Source organism: Symphalangus syndactylus, chromosome 7 (genome assembly GCF_028878055.3).
Source record: "Symphalangus syndactylus isolate Jambi chromosome 7, NHGRI_mSymSyn1-v2.1_pri, whole genome shotgun sequence".
Taxonomy (NCBI): Eukaryota; Metazoa; Chordata; class Mammalia; order Primates; family Hylobatidae; genus Symphalangus; species Symphalangus syndactylus.
Genome location: NC_072429.2, coordinates 44,812,835 through 44,830,275, shown reverse-complemented (window position 1 = coordinate 44,830,275; position 17,441 = coordinate 44,812,835). Strand labels below are relative to the sequence as shown.

General features: G+C 41.3%; 1 protein-coding gene across 1 annotated transcript in view; it reads left to right on the top strand.

Moving 5' to 3' along the window:
- NDFIP1 (Nedd4 family interacting protein 1) overlaps window positions 1-17,441 on the top strand; it is a 47,781-nt gene that overhangs the window by 8,908 nt on the left and 21,432 nt on the right. The gene's annotated exons all lie outside the window — the stretch shown is intronic.

Genomic DNA, 17,441 nt, shown 5'->3' with positions numbered 1-17,441 from the left:
CCGAGGGCCAAGTATTAACATGAATTATTTGTTATTTTCCTGCATGGGACATTTGTCTCTTCTCTGATAATTCATTTAGTATTTATATCTGTATAGACTCATAAATATTTATTTTATTCTTCCGTTTATAATCCAATAAATGCTTTGTTTTATTGCTTAAATTGCATACCTCCATCATCGTGGATTTTTTTTTAACCACTTCCATACTTTTTGGCACTAGGCTCATCTTATATATTTCCTGCACTATGCTAGAATCAGGCACTTTTCCAAGGAGCCTAGGTTCCTTTTATTGAAAAATAATACTACAAACCAAGATCTGTGCTCCTTGCTACTAGGGTGTCATTGCTTTTAGGCCTTCTAAGCTGACAGAGCAAGGAACTATATATGTCTGTATATTAACCTGTGGGTATACACATCTGTAACTATTTCTGTATGTACCATCTATCTATATTAAGCTAAACATAAGTTCGTACTAGTATCTCCACCTCTAATTTGTTACCATATGGGTCACTGTAGCCTACTCCCCTTATCTATAAACTCCCACTCTAACATGGAGAAACCTGGCTCACTTCTACCATCCATTACATCATTCTTCAGTTCTGATATACACGTGTAAGTTGTATCAGAATTGTTAACCCACACCCCTGTGGGAAATAGTATCATAACCACTACAGGACAAAGCATATGTACAGTTCCTTTGCCTTTAGTCTTCCAAATGTTACTTAAGTCAGCACCTTTTCCTCCACCCACTTGAGTGAGGTTGTTTCAAACATTTATAATACAGTTATCTTGTTTTGTCACATTTTGCATACATCCTCCAGCCACCTAAGTGGATTTTTAAAATTTGCATACCTTAAGATTCTTTCTTTGTGCTATCAAGTTCTATAAATTTTCACAAATGCATAGTGTCTTATTTTTTTCTTTTTAAACAACACATTTTAAGAAAAATGGTAGGACTGATTTCTCTTTATTTTCCAAATATTCTGCTAATGATCATGTTTGCTTTCTTTTTAAAGTACCTTTAAAGAAAATTTTATTTAGAAATCATTTTAAACTTAGAGAAGGTTGCAAGAATAGTATAACATAACACTCATATATCTATTACCAAATTCATCTTAGACTCATTGTTAAATTTTGATTAACAATGAATACAATCCTATAAAAATCGAAAGCGCTACAGATAAAACCCAAGTCCCTTTAATCATCATAGTCCTTTCTCTATAGAATTCAGTGTTGATTTAGCTATTTGTTATCAAATTATTATTATTTTTGAGACAGAGTCTCGCTCTGTTGCCCAGGCTGGAGTGCAGTGGTGCCATCTCAGCTCACTGCAATCTCTGCCTCCCGGGTTGAAGCAATTCTCCTGCCTCAGCCTCCCGAGTAGTTGGGATTACAGGCATGCACCACCATGCCCAGCTAATTCTTGTATTTTTAGTAGAGATGGGGTTTCAATATGCTGGTCAGGCTGGTCTCAAACTCCTGACCTCAGGCGATCTGCCCACCTTGGCCTCCCAAAGTGCTGGGATTACAGGCATGAGCCACTGCACCCGGCCCAAACTTTCTTTCTGTTTATAAATCTTGTCTACAGCCATACCACCCTGAACGTGCCCAATCTCGTCTGTTTATAAATCTCATTTTCACTTCTACTTCTACCAGTACCTGGTGCCACCAGTTCTTGAGCTTTTGGGGGATACAAAACAGGTTGTTTTTTGGCTTTCTGGTTTAGGATTTAGCTTTCTTGGGTCTGCTGAGTCAGTTACCACTTGTCATCCTGCTTCTAGCTTTCAGAAATTTATTGCTGCATCCTTTCCTGTTGCTTGTAAGTTTTTTGCCTTTAAACAAGCAGCATTTTACTCACATTTATATTTAAGAGGGTTTCAGGAGGAATAAGAGGCAACTGTCTAATCTTTAATTGCACATTATACAGTAATTGTAATTACTTCTTTGTGTTTCATTTGCTAAACTTGCAGACTTAATGAGGCCAAAAACACCAGCCATGTCACTGTTCTGTCCCCAGACCCCACATCAGTTGTGGCCTGACACATTTAATAAGTGTTGTTAAATTAACCTAGCAGTTGAATACTTGTAGAATGAAACATTCTGTGATGATAGTGTAACAGGAAAGGTATTAAATGCTTGATGCACCTACTTTTTGGCTCTCATTGTTCTTGCAGGAAGAAGGGACCTCATGACCAGGCCTGAATCAAGGTGGACTCTCCTGAATAGAATACCTTTTCCTACCCATAATGTCTGCCTGAGTATGCTCTACTCCAGGCTAATAAGCAAGCATAGTTTTTGGAACTTCTCACTATCAGAGCTGAGCAGGCTGCAGTCAACATGCAAGCCTGGGTTCTAGGCATGGCTCTGTGACTGTCTTTCAGTGTCTACATTTGATTTCACTGTCTTTTCAGTGTGGAATATTCCATTCTTGGGATATACCAATTGGTTGTTTTTAGAAGAAACAATATTGTAAGAATTACATTGTGATGAAGATAAGTTTTCCTTCATATATAACACAAACTTTAATTGAACACCTGAGCACTTAATGCTAAGTGCTATAGGTTGAATACTAAATGTTAAATTTCTCATTTCTAAAGAGATAAAGCTTGGAGATGTCTGTTTCTCCTTTGTGTTTCTTTTCTTTTTAAAATTGGTAACTATAGAGCCATACTATTCTTTTCATTTTTATTGTGAAATTATGGATACATATGAAAGGAATACATAGTATATATGTACCTTATGCAAAATAACAATAATAAATCAGAGACCTGTGACTACCATCCACATCATAGCAATCTTTTTTGAAAGTAAGTTTGTTTCACACGTATTCTTTTAGACCAGTCAGTAGGAGAGAGCTGCTTTTGCCTTAGTTGCTTTGTAAGGCCATGTTTCTCCTCAATTCTTCCATGTTTAAAATGCACTCCTCGTGCTGAGTACTGATGAGGATACCATACCTGCTGCTCTCCACTCCTGAAACCATCATCACTGTCCTCTCTACAGTTATACCAGTCATCTGTGCGTGCTACATGCATAGCCTGTGAATTTATTTGGAGATTTGTAAAGTAATATGAATACTTTTCATAGATGCGAACTGGTAAGTTAAAATGGTATTAAGATTAGCTGCTATTTCTTCAGGTAAGTTTCTGTTAGAAATCCACCTCCATGCCTGTTTTGGCCAACACTCACTAATGTATCCATGCTGTGCCACTCACTGGTAAGTGCTGGGGTGAATGCAGTGATAAACCATGCAAAGGTCTCAGTCCACAGAGGGCTCATAGTCTGCATCACTATTCCTCGTACAGTCTTTTTCTTCTCCCGTTTCTGAATTGTTAGTGAAGTATGATTTAAGTATAAAAACATGTACAATCATAAATGTGCAGCTCAATGAATTTTCACAAACTGAACATGCACAGCTAACTAGTACCTGAATCCAGAAACAGCATTACCAACACTCCAAAAGATCCCTTCAGTGCCTTTCCAGTCACTCTCCTCCCAGGGCATACTCACTGGTATGTTTAGTTTGCCTGTTCTTTAAAAAAATCTTTATATGAATCTAATCATACAGTAAATACTGTTTTGAGTCTGGCTTCTTTTGCTCAACATGGTGTTGCAAAATTTACCCATGTGGGTTACAGTTTATTCATGCACACCACTGTCTCATTATGTGAAAATACCACAATTTAGTTACCTATTCTACTGTAGATAGGCATTTGAGTAATTTCCAGTTTTATGAATACTGTTGCTTTGCCCCTCCTTATGTGTCTTTTGGTATCATATGTAAATGTTCTGTTGGACATACAACTAGGAGTGGAATTGCTGGATATGTGTAAATTCATTTTTTGTTGATATTGGCAAACAGTTTTCTAAAGTAGTTGTACAGGTTTGTACTCCCATCAGTAGTGTAGTGTGAGATTTCTGGTTATTATATATTCTCAACAACATTTGGTATTTTCTGTTTTTTATTTTGGTCATCATCTGTGGTTTTAATTTTCATTTCTATAATGGCTAATGAAATAGAGCACCTTTTTGTAAGTTTGTTGGCCATTTAGATGTCTTTTTTGTGAAATGTGTATTCAAGTCTTGTCCCTTTTTTTATTTAATGGCTTCCTTATTGACTTTAAGAAGTTCTTTATGTATTTTAGATATAAGTCCATTGTCTGAAAAATATATCCTCCTGCTCTTTTGGATTTTCTTTTCACTTTCCTAATGGTGTCTTCTGAATGAATAGTAGAGTTCTTGTGTGTGTGTTTTGGTTTTGTTTTGTGTTTTAGGCAGAATCTTGCTCTGTTGCCCAGGCTGGAGTGCAGTGGGATAATCTCGGCTCACCACAACCTCTACCTCCCAGGTTCAAGTGATTCTCGTGCCTCAGCCTCCCAAGTAGCTGGGACTACAGGGGCGTGCCACCACACCCAGCTAATTTTTCTATTTTTAGTAGAGATGGGGTTTCACCATGTTGGCCAGGCTGCTCTCAAACTCCTGACCTCAAGTGATCCTCCCACCTCAGCCTCCCAAAGTGCTGGTATTATAGGCATGAGCCACTGTGCCTGGCCCAAACAAATGATTTTTAAAATTGTTCTTGAAATCTAAAAGAATTCTTTTTTTTTTTTTTTTAAGAGGCAGGGTCTTGCTATGTTGCCCAGGCTGGTCTTGAACTCCTGGGCTCAAGCAGTCCTTCCACCTCAGCCTCCCAAAGTGCTGGGATTACAGGTGTGATCCACCACGTCCAGCCATAAAATAATTCTTGAATAGATGCCAGTTGTAGTCCATGGTCTGTTGTGACTTTTTTTTCCCCTTTGGAAGGGGCTGCTTAATGTATCATTTTAAATGACAAATAATTAGGAGCATGTTTCTGCTTCCATGTTTCTATTTTAGAGCTTTAATGTATCTTAGATGAAATCTATATACGGGGTGTTGGGGGGTTAAAACAGAATGTATTTACCACCTTTGCATTTAAATTATGGACTAGATTTTGTATAAATTATTTTGAAACGAGTCTGATACAGCCACTATTTTTAGTATTGTTTACTCTGTAAACAAAAGATGACCAGTTCCTGCTATTCTGTCAAAGTCAGGGAGCCAGGTGCTTAGTCTCCTTTTCAACTTGTCTTTCTCTAGGGCTTTAAATCCTTCTCAGATGGGCCCTGGAGCTCTGAGCTAAGCCTGAATTTTCTTATGGAACCAAGAAGTGGAGAAAAAGAACTCACATTACTAAAGATATGGACTGGTTATAAATAGTGTAGATGCTACTTCTTAATTTAAAATGCTATATGTTCATGAGCAGAGAGACTTGCTATTAACTATTTGGAAATACTGAACAATTGTCCCTCCTTATTTCCCTAGTCTTTGTAAGATCATGACCCATCAAGGGCCTACCATTAACCTCAAAGGCTCTTGTCTGTAGGTTTTCCTCAAGCTGGGTGCCAGAAAACACTGAGGATTATTTGCTTGATGATATCTTGGTGGAGCCATCAGTACTAGAAATATTTGGATGTCAGACACAGATCCCAGGGGTTGGCAGGTTGATGATAATTTTCTGGTGCCACCCCAAAACCTTGCAGTGCTACTACCATAGCCATGGTTGGCTAATTAGTGCCTTCAGGGATGAGGGTTGATTTCTGCTAGTTCCTTGCCTTTCTTTTTGGATGGCATGCCTTCACTTGTTACTTGGACCTACGTAAAGAATAGAAAGACCAGAAGAAAACCCATAAAATTGATGATCATAGGTCACAGTATTTGTGCTTTGATTTCTAAGGACTCATTCTAACATAAATAATTTTCTCTTTCAAAACCAAATTGTACTCATCAGTTATATTGATACATATTTACAGTGATGATAACCACAAAAATTTTAAATAGAAAGCTTTACAAAAGGTTAGCCTTTCTGAGGGGATTTACTGCAAAATTAGGGTATTCTTTTCATCTGTTATTGTATTGAGTTTTTTTTTTTTTTTTGAGACGGAGTCTCGCTCTGTCGCCCAGGCTGGAGTGCAGTGGCGCAATCTCGGCTCACTGCAAGCTCCGCCTCCCGGGTTCACGCCATTCTCCTGCCTCAGCCTCTCCGAGTAGCTGGGACTACAGGCGCCCGCCACTACGCCCGGCTAATTTTTTTTGTATTTTTAGTAGAGACGGGGTTTCACCGTGGTCTCGATCTCCTGACCTCGTGATCCACCCGCCTCGGCCTCCCAAAGTGCTGGGATTACAAGCGTGAGCCACCGCGCCCGGCTGTATTGACTTTTTAAAGCGTTATTCTGGTTACTTCGCTTTTCCTTTGGCAAATTTTGATTTTTAAATGTATTTTCATTTTGCTATTAAGAGGATTTTCATTTATCTTTTCCATGAGAGATATTGAGGATAGTCTAAATCTGGTAATTGGTTTGGTGGGTTTTTCTTTTCTTTTTTTTTTTTTTTGGCTCCCCATGAGCAACTTGAAGATTTTTTTTTTTTTGAGATGGAGTCTTGCTCTGTCACCCAGGCTGGAGTGCAGTGGCGCGATCTCAGCTCGCTGCAAGCTCCGCCTCCTGGGTTCATGCCATTCTCCTGCCTCAGCCTCCCGAGTAGCTGGGACTACAGGCGCCCGCCACCACGCCGGGCTAAGTTTTTGTATTTTTACTAGAGACGGGGTTTCACCGTGTTAGCCAGGATGGTCTCGATTCCCTGACCTCGTTATCTGCCTGCCTCGGCCTCCCAAAGTGCTGGGATTACAGGCGTGAGCCACCGTGCCCGGCCGAAGATTTGTTTTTTAAAAGTTATCTCTGCTGAGCGCAGTGGCTCACGCCTGTAATCCCAGCACTTTGGGAGGCAAAGGCAGGTGGATAGCTTGAGGTCAGGAGTTCAAGACCAGCCTGACCAACATGGCGAAACCCCATCTCTACTAAAAATACAAAAATTAGCCGGGCATGGTGGCAGGAGCCTATAATCCCAGCTACTCGGGAGGCTGAGGCAAGAGAATTGCTTGAACCTGGGAGGTGGAGGTTGTAGTGAGCTGCGATCACGCTACTGTACTCTAGCCTCGGTGACAAAGCGGGACTTCATCTCATAAAAAACAACAACAACAAAAAAAGTTATCTTTTTCAAATTCTTGAAGTAGGAAAAAAATGATGTTTTTCCTCAGCTCTTAAACTAGGATGTTAGCTGAACTTTCTTTGATCTCTTGATCCTGATAATTCTTCTCTTCAGGAAAGGAGAACATTAAGGATTTTGTTTTTTTACTATAATTAGTTTATAATTCAGTGTGCTCTTCTTCTTTGTTGTTTTCATTAATTCACAAATATGTGTTCTGTGTTAAGCTCTTGGGTATATTGGTACGATCAGGACCCATTCCTTCCCATTGAGGGGCATGGACATTTATTTAGCCAGAGAATAATACTTGGAGGAATTTTTTTTTTTAATTTTGAAACCTTGCAAATTAATGCTTTTATTTATAATGTAATAAATTAACACTGTGTATATCAATATTTAGTATTTTGAATATGACAAATCAGTTTTTTTCTGGTTGATCTAATTGAGCAACAACCCCACTCAGAGGAAAATGTCTCCCTAAATGATTTCCATGTTTTGTTGTAATAACACATAGTAGACAGAACACTCTCAGAGACACATTGATGGGATCTGAAAAAGATTATAAAGTAAACTCATCAAGCTCAGGCTATTCCTCTTTAAGTTTTATCCAAATTAAAGCAAATGGTGCTTTATTCACCTCCAGTCCTTCATCAGGATTCCATTGCCACAGTTTACCTTGACAAATTATAGTTAAAACTTCATTTGATGAAAAGAAAGAATTCCATAATTGTATACTCGATTGGCTTACAGCTGACAAACCTTAACACATTGTGGGTTGTATAGAAATCGTAGGTGGCTCAGGAGACAAGTTCGTGGATACCTGGACTGGTCAACAAGTCAGTTGGCCAACATCAACTGGCAGTGTCACATCACAAACGTTTACAAACACTGCCAATGTTGTGAAACCCTCCTCTCAATTTTCATCTCACATGAGACAAATTAAAGCTAACAGTTCAGAGACATGCTGCCTCCTAGAAGTCCACCAGGCTTAGCCCCCCCGTGCATCCTGCCCCATACTGAGGCGCAGCCTGCTCAGCCCTTCTGGAGTACCTAAGATGAACATCCAGGACATTACCTTAAATTATTGGAAGAATAACTATTTTTAAATCTTGATTTGGAAGCTATTCTTTGAACAGCAGTAAGTGGAGGAGTTTGGTTGGAAATTTCTTTTTATTTATTTATTTTTTATTAAAAAAAATTTTTTTTTGCACACAAAACAATAAACATTTTCTAAAAGTACATACAAACAAAAAGATGCATATCAAACATATTAGGAAGGTTGCACATGGGAAGACGGGGAATAGAAATGGGGGGTGGGAATTAAAGAAAATAAATGAGAGAGGGACTTTGTATGGATCAATGATAACTCAATCCACTATTTGACAAAGAAGAAGGAGAAGGAAGAGGAAGAAAAAGAAAGTGGGATAAAGGATCAGAAAGGGAGGAAAATAGAAAAAATTAGAGTATGACTCCAGGGTAGACCTGTTTTGTTGTCGCTTGGTTGGTTGGTTGGTTGGTCAGTTGTATTTTTCATATGTTTCGCCATGTTGGCCAGGCTGGTCTCGAACTCCTAGCCTCAAGTGATCAACCCGCCTCGGCCTCCCAGAGTACTGGGACTACAGGCGTGAGCCACCATGTCCAGCCCCCACATTGCTTCTGGCCTCTGTGGTAGACCTCCTAGACGGGGCGGCCGGGCAGAGGCACTCCCCACATCCCAGATGGGGCAGCCAGGCAGAGGTGCTCCTCACTTCCCAGACGGGGCGGCCGGGCAGAGGTGCTCCTCACATCCCAGACGATGGGTGGCCGGGCAGAGGCGCTCCTCACTTCCCAGACGGGGCGGCCGGGTAGAGGTGCTCCTCATATCCCAGAAGGGGCGGCCGGGCAGAGGCGCTCCTCACTTCCCAGACGATAGGCGGCCGGGCAGAGGTGCTCCTCACTTCCCAGACGGGGCGGCCGGGCAGAGGCGCTCCTCAGTTCCCAGACGGGGCGGCCGTGCAGAGGCGCTCCTCACTTCCCAGATGGGGCGGCCGGGCAGAGGCGCTCCTCACTTCCCAGACGGGGTGGCGGCCGGGCAGAGGCGCTCCTCACCTTCCAGACGGGGCGGCCGGGCAGAGGGGCTCCTCACATCCCAGACAATGGGCGGCCAGGCGGAGACGCTCCCCACCTCCCAGACGGGGCGGCGGCGGCCGGGCAGAGGCTGCAATCCCAGCACCCTGGGAGGCCAAGGCAGGCGGCTGGGAGGGGGAGGCTGCAGCGAGCCAAGACCACGCCACCGCACTCCAGCCCGGGCAACACCGAGCACCGAGTGAGCGAGACTCCATCTGCAGTCCCAGCACCTCGGGAGGCCGAGGCGGGCAGAGCACTCGGGGTCAGGAGCTGGAGACCAGCCTGGCCAACATGGCGAGACCGCGCCTCCAGCCAAAGGAGAAAAAGCAGGCAGCGGTGGTGGCGCGCGCCGGCAATCCCAGGCAGCCCGCAGGCCGGGGCAGGAGAATCACGGGAGCCGGAGGCAGGGAGTCTGCAGCGAGCCGACTAGATTCCAGCCACAGAGGGAAGAAAAGACAAGAAAAAAGAAGAGACAAGAAAAAGGAAGAGAAAAGAAAAAAGAAGGAAGGAAGGAGGGAAGGAAGGCAGGCAGGCAGGCTGTTTTAAATAAGATTTATGTTTATATAGATTTGCTTTTAAAAATTAGAAAATACTTTTAAAGTGTACGATTCAGTGTTGTTTTTTTGTTGTTGTTTTGTGGGGTTTTTTTGTCTTTTTTTTTTTTTTTTTTTTTCTGCTCTGTCACCCAGGCTGGAGTGCAGTGGCGCGATCTCGGCTCACTGCAAGCTCCGCCTCCCGGATTCACGCCATTCTCCTGCCTCAGCCTCTCCGAGTAGCTGGGACTACAGGCGCCCGCCACTACGCCCGGCTAATTTTTTGTATTTTTAGTAGAGACGGGGTTTCACCATGGTCTTGGTCTCGATCTCCTGACCTCGTGATCCGCCCGCCTCGGCCTCCCAAAGTGCTGGGATTACAAGCGTGAGCCACCGCGCCCGGCCTTTTTTGTCTTTTTTAAGACGGAGTCTTGCTCTTCGCCGAGGCTGGAGTGCAGTGATGCGATCTTAACTCACTGCAACTTCCACCTCCCAGGTTTAAGAAATTCTCTGCTTCAGCCTCCCGAATAGCTGGGATTACAGGCACGTGCCACCCCGCCCAGCTAATTTTTTTGTATTTTTAGTAGAGACGAAGTTTCACCATCTTAGCCAGGCTGGTCTCTAACTCCCGACCTCATGATCCACCCGCCTCAGCCTCCCAAAGTGCTGGGATTACAGGCTTGAGCCACCATGCCCCGCCGATTCAGTGGTTTTTATTATATTCACAAGGTGTGAAACCATTATCACTGCCTAATTCTAAAACATTTTTTTTTACCCCAAAAAGAAACCTGGACCCATTTGCAGTCAGTTGCTCCCCCTTCTCTAGCCCCTGGCAACCACTAATATACTTTCTGTCTCTATGGATTTTGCCTTTTCTGGACATTTTACAATAAACGGAAGCATTCAATGTATGGCCTTTTGTGACTGGCTTTGTTGTACTATAATTTTTTTTCTTTTTTTTTGAGATGGAGTCTTGCCTCTGTCTCCCAGGCGGGAGTGCAGTGGCGCAATCTCGGCTCACTGCAAGCTCCGCCTCTCGGGTTCACACCATTCTCCTGCCTCAGCCTCCCAAGTAGCTGGGACTACAGGTGCCCACCATCACGCCCGGCTAATTTTTTTGTATTTTTAATAGAGACGGGGTTTCTCTGTGTTAGCCAGGATGATCTCAATCTCCTAACCTCGTGATCCACCCACCTTGGCCTCCCAAAATGCTAGGATTACCCACGCCCGGCCTCTTGTACTATAATCTTTTTAAGGTTCATCCATGTTTCAGCGTGTGTCAGTACCTCATTTTTTCTGGATGAATAATACTTCATTGTACAGATATGCCACATTTTGTTGATCCCTTCGTAAGTTGATGAACATTGTTGGCTATTATGGATAATGCTACTGTGAAGATTCATGTACAAGTTTTTATGTAAACTTGTTTCCAGTTCTTTTGGGTATATACCTTGGAGTGGAATTGCTTGATGTTAATATAAATCTATGTTGTTGTTTTTGTTTGAGACAGTGTCTCACTCTGTTGCTCAGACTGAGCAACAGACTGGACTGGACTCACTGCAGCCTGGAACTCCTTGGCTAAAGTGATCCTCCTGTCTCAGCCTCTTGAGTAGCTGGATCACAGGTGGGCCGCCATGCCTGGCTAATTTTTAAATTTTTAGTAGAGACAGGATCTTGCTGTATTGTCCAGGCTGGTCTCAAACTCCTGGCCTCAAGTGATCCTCCTGCCTCAGCCTCCCAAAGTGCTGGGATTACAGGCTGGGCCACTGTGTTTTCAGCCTATGTTTAACTTATTTTGAGGAACTGCCAAACTTTTCCGCAGCAGCTACACCATTTTACATTCCCACCAGCAGTGTATTAGAGTTCCTGTTTCTCCACATACTCAGCACTTGTTATTGTCTGTCTTTTTTATTATAGCCATCCTAGTAAGCATGAAGTGGTATTGAGTCTTGGTTTTGATTTGCATTTTCCTGCTGACTTAATGATGTTGAGCATTTTGTGTCTACTGGCCTTTTGTATATCTCCTTTGGAGAAACGTCTTTTCAAATCATTCGCCCATTTTATAATTGGGTTGCCTTTTTATTGTTTAGTCTCTCTTGCAGAATTATTTAAAATATCTTCCCCTAATTAATAACAATTAAATAGAGAATTTTTCTTGAATGAAATAATTTGGTGATGTTAGAATAACAGAGTTTATATTTACAATATATAAAGTAAACGTGCAGGCCACACAAACTTAATGATTATTTCTGAACAACAGTAAAATAGCATACTCAGCTGTTTACCAAAAGAAATGTGCTTGTTTACTTTTTGTAATTATACTGCCTTGTTTTGGTAGGATTTAGGGACTATGCAGAAGTAGTGGGTTGGTAATGAGAGCTTTAAAAATTGCATTTTAAGGTAAAGGTTTTTAGAAATTAACTCTAAGATAGAAGTGGTAAATAACATTTAAACCTAGTGTTCAGGTATTGACCCAGAATTTTCTGATATTTATTTTTAATAACTTAAAGAAGGGACTTGAAACTTACAAGAATTTTCCTGCTGTTTAAATAGGACCAAACCAAGAAAAAAATAAGTAGTGAAAATACTTAACAACTTTATGGACTTACTGGATACTTCAGCATATTTTTCACGTGCTTTATTTGTTTGTATGAATTCTGAGGTATATGTTGATACTTTTTCTCATATATAAGGATTTATGGGTTTTGTTTAGTGTAGGGTTTTTTGTTGTTCTCCCATTCTTAGTGAAATATAGAGAATCCAAGAATGACTTTTAAGTGCCTTTAGGTCCTGCCGTTTGCTATGGTTATAAATGTTGCCACTTGCTTAGCCCTAATCCTAGTCCCAGCTCTGCTATTGCTTAAAAACAGCTCATTTTAGAACTACTTAGTGAGGAGGGCAGTGATGAAGCTTTCTTGCTGATTGGGAACTCAAATAATAGCTTAAATCTGTAGAGTATAATGTCTTAAACTTGTTAAATTCAAGTTTGTTTCTATTAGAATTAGAACTATATATGATTTCTGTGTTGGAGATTCATAAAAATGTCACATTTATTTTTAATAAGAGGACCTAGATACAGAGGAAGGTGATGAGGGAAAAAAAAACCTCTATTTTATTTTATTTATTTATTTATTTTTGAGACAGAATCTCACTCTGTCGCCCAGGCTGAAGTGCAGTGGCTTGATCTCAGCTTACTGTAACCTCCACGGAGCTCCCAGGAACAAGCGATTCTCGTGCCTAAGCCTCCCGAGTAGTTGGGACTACAGGTGCACACCACCACACCTGGTTGATTTTTGTATTTTTAGTAGAGACGAGGTTTTACCATGTTGGCCAGGCTGGTCTCAAACTCCTGACCTCAAGTGATCCACCCACCTCAGCCTCCCAAAGTGCTGGGATTACAGGTGTGACTTGAGAACAAAACCTTAGTAGCACCTATTTGTAAATAAATGTCTTTTTCAAATTGAAGGTCATCAAGGCCAAAGGCACCATGGCAGATTGTGACATATCTGAAGTGGGAACAATGGAAGAGTTTTAGGGTTCTTCTGGGGAGCCATTCTAGTCCGCTCAGCACATAGAGGGGAGCAAAGGTAATCAGGAAAAGAGTAAGGGCACACTCTGGGTGTGAGAAAGTGAAAGGCCATCTGAATTCTCGGTTGATTGGATTATTTATTTCTTAGTGATGGAGGCATAGGTAGTTATAGGTAGTTCTGTATTAAACTCTACTTTATATGGCCTGTGTAGGTAATTGTGTAACTCTATTTGGAAAAAATGCCATTTAAATCATATTTCAGCCAGGTGTGGTGGCTCACGCCTGTAATCCCAGCGCTTTGGGAGGCTGAGGCAGGCGGATCACTTGAGGTCAGGAGTTTGATACCAACCTGGCTAACATGGCACAACCCCATCTCCACTAAAAATACAAAAATTAGCCAGGTATGGTGGCGCATGCCTGTAATCCCAACTACTTGGGAGGCTGAGGTGGAATAATCACTTGAACCCAGGAGGCAGAGGTTGCAGTGAGCCAAGATCGTACCACTGCACTCCAGCCTGGGTGACAGAGTGAGATTCTGTCTCAAAAAAATAAAAATCAAAAAATAAATAAATCATATTTGAAGTTTAGTAAAATTGATCAGAATTTTAACAGAAATTATATGACAGGAAGAAAAATCCAGTGTCCAACAGCTATTTATTATCTATCACAGTCACTCAAAGGATATCCCCCCTACCCTTGCCCAACATCTCTGTGCACTGAGAGCAGAAGTTCCCAGATCTGTCCCAGTTTTCAGATCTGTCTCTCTGAGACAACCTACAACCCAGATTCTGTGGCAGTTAAATTGGACTTGGGCTTCCACTGACCCAGTTGATAGAAGAGACTGAGCATCTTTCCAACTCTAACCCCAATGTGACAATGCCGCGTATTCTTTCAGAAAGCATCAGGAAAGAGCCCGAAGATCCCTGAGCTCCAGGGACATGGCAGGGAGGCTGCACAGAAGGGTTCCCAGGGACGGAAAAGGGGAATCTTAAACATAAATTTTGGAACCAAGTTACCAATTTTATAGCACACTCTAGTTCTAGCGCACATGGTTCCTCCACTTGTTAGTGAATGCCTGACTTGTTGCCCCCAAAGTGTAAAAAGATGTATATTTAAGGATTCCATTGTTCAGCAAGTTATTATTCATGCAGATGGCAGGCACTAAATACTTACTATTTTTGAAGGTGATTGCCTCTCCCCCCAATCCCCCTAACATTGCGGTGTTTTGTTTTACACAGCTTTCTTGATGGAGCCTAATCTTATCACCAGCATTATAGAAGCAAGCCAAGTGGGAAGCCTGTACAGTGAGGTCTTGAGATTATACCATAGTCATAATGGTGTTTTAAATTGTTTTTCTTTTTTTTAATTGAAAAAAGTACACTATTCTAAAGTAGTGAATTTTAATGGAGCAAACTCTTCACCTGGAAGTGTTTCTTTTTTCCTTACCAAAGTGAAAATTGGTGGTTCTAAGAAGGCTGGAATTTATTTGCACTGTCATCTTTTACTATGGTGGGGGATGATCAAATTTAACATTTCCAAGTTGCCAGGAGACAGGCAGCCTATCTTATAAATATTGTCATAGAAGACCTCTTAACCTCTTTGTTCTTTGGATTTCTGTATTTCTTAGAATTGTCATGCTTCCTTTCTGAGACCTAAATTATGCAGAGGTAATGTGATTACTTTGACACCAAGCTCAGGAAATATAAAACGGGTTAGATATAAACCAAGCTAGGTTTAAATGAAGTTCATTACTGGCTACAGTATATTAAGGGAATATATTCGAAAAGTCCGTGTTTGCCTTGTTCTTGCTGCCGACTCTTCTGCTTCTTTGTGACCTTCCCACAGCACAAGAGTGGTTAGGTGTGAGGAGGCTAAGAATACCTTGCCAAGAGCTTCAAACAGTGTTAAAACCAGTATTTTAGGTGAACCGTGGTCCAAAGAACTCTCTTTAAGTAATTCCTAGTTCAGTGTCCCAAGAACATTTGGCTTTACTGCAGCTATTTTGGCCACATGTCTTTGTTTAAAAGGAAAAATTATCTTAGGTTATAATACAGTTATTTTGGGAGTACCTTAAGTTTAACATTAGTTTACTAGGATTCGAAAAAGTGTACCCAGATGGTAGATGCTGATGAGAATTTGACACAAGAATTCATTTGAAATTGAAGCTTTTGTAGTATTAGTCAGAAAAATTTATTGACATCTGGTTTTGAACAGCATAGTGAGTGGAGATTGAGATGATCAGTTAAAATTTAATGGATTATGGCCGGGCACAATGGCTCACGCCTGTAATTCCAGCACTTTGGGAGGCCAAGGCAGGCAGATCGCCTGAGGTTGGGAGTTTGAGACGAGCCTGGCCCACGTCTACTAAAAATACAAAAATTAGCCAGGCCTGGTGGCACACACCTGTAGTCCCAGCTCCTCGGAGTCTGAGGCAACAGAATTGCTTGAACCTGGGAGTTGGAGGTTTCAGTGAGCCGAGATCCCGCCATTGCTCTCCAGCCTGGGCAACAAAAGCATAACTCCATCTCAAAAAAAGAAAAAGAAAGAAAATTTAATGGATTATGGAGCTCTACTTCATGTTAGTACACCTCAGCCTCTCTGTTTTTCTGTCTCAATTCAAGATAGAGTTCTTTGTAGCAGTATGGTTTAGAGGTGGTATGTATTTTACAAGTATGTCAGTTGGCTCTGTATATCCTGATGATACTGAAGCCAGGACCAGACCCCTATGTCAGTTATATCACTAAATATTCTGTTATTAATTTCCAGATTGACTCCTAGTCCCAGCTAACTCATCTTTTAAATTAATATAGTTCATTGTCACACTGGACTGGAAAAACCAAATGCAATGTCTTTATTCTATGAAGATGACTTGTGTAGACTATACAGACTAGCAACAGCAGACACTTTCAGTGCAATTTATTTTAAAAAATTGAAGATTTGGCTGGCAGAAAAGTTACTGAGATAGGGAAAAGGGGTATCTATTGACAGATATATGTAGAATTAGGGAGAATTTTATGTTTTCATAAATGTCTCAATTATTTAAGATTTAATTTGGTGTGCACGCTGAATATAATGGTAACATGGTTTGTCTGTGATTTGACTTTTGTCTTAACAGATTATTTTTCTAACTTTAAAAAAGTATGCATCACTTGAGGCCAGGAGTTGGAAACCAGCCTGGGCAACACAGGGAGACTCCATCGCTACAAAAAATAAATTTTAAAAAAAGTTAGCCAGGGTTGCAGTGTGCCATAATTGTGTCACCGCACTCCTGCCTGGACAATAAGAATGAGATCCTGTCTCTCCAAAAAAAAAAAAAAAAAAAAAATATGCAAGTGATAAATATTCACTACAAAAAATTTGAACATGCAGATACACAACAAAAAGGAAAAATTCCCCTGTACTCCTATTACCTAGAAATAACAGTGTTGAACTGTAAATGTCTCATTCTAGGCCTCTTTTCCATTATATGTCTGCCTTTTTAAAAAGGATTATATGATGCATATTGTTTGGCAAATTTAGCTTTTTTCATGTAATAATAGTACACCATAAATATCTATTTGAGTAATGAAATTTAATTTTTTTTTTAAAGACGTAGTCTCACTCTGTTACCCAGGCTGGAGGGCAGTGGCACAATCTTAGCTCGCTGCAGCCAAGACCTCCTGGGTTCAAGCCATCCTGCTGCCTCCTCCTGAGTAGCTAGAACCACAGGTGCATGCCACCACTCCCAGGTAATTTTTGTATTTTTTGTAGAGACAGGGTTTTGCCATGTTGCCCAGGCTAGTCTTGAACTCCTAAGCTCTCCTAATCTCAAGCGATCCCACCCACCTAGGCCTCCCAGAGTGCTAGGATTACAGGTGTGAGCCACCATGCCTGGCTGAAATTTAATGTATACTTTTTTTTTGACACAGAGTTTCACTCTGTTGCCCAGGCTAGAGTGCAGTGGCACCATCTCAGCTCACTGCAACCTCCACCTCCCAGGTTAAAACAATTCTTGTGCCTCAGCCTCCTGAGCAGCTAGGACAGGAGTGTGCCACCATGCCTGGCTAATTTTTGTATTTTTAGTAGAGATGGGGTTGTGCCATGTTGGCCAGGATGGCAAAATTTAATTTTTAATGGCCGTTTAGTAGTCCTTTGTGAGATGTACTGTAATTTATTTGTCTCCTATGATTGGAATTTAGGTTGTTACTAATTTTTGCTGACACAACACTTACATG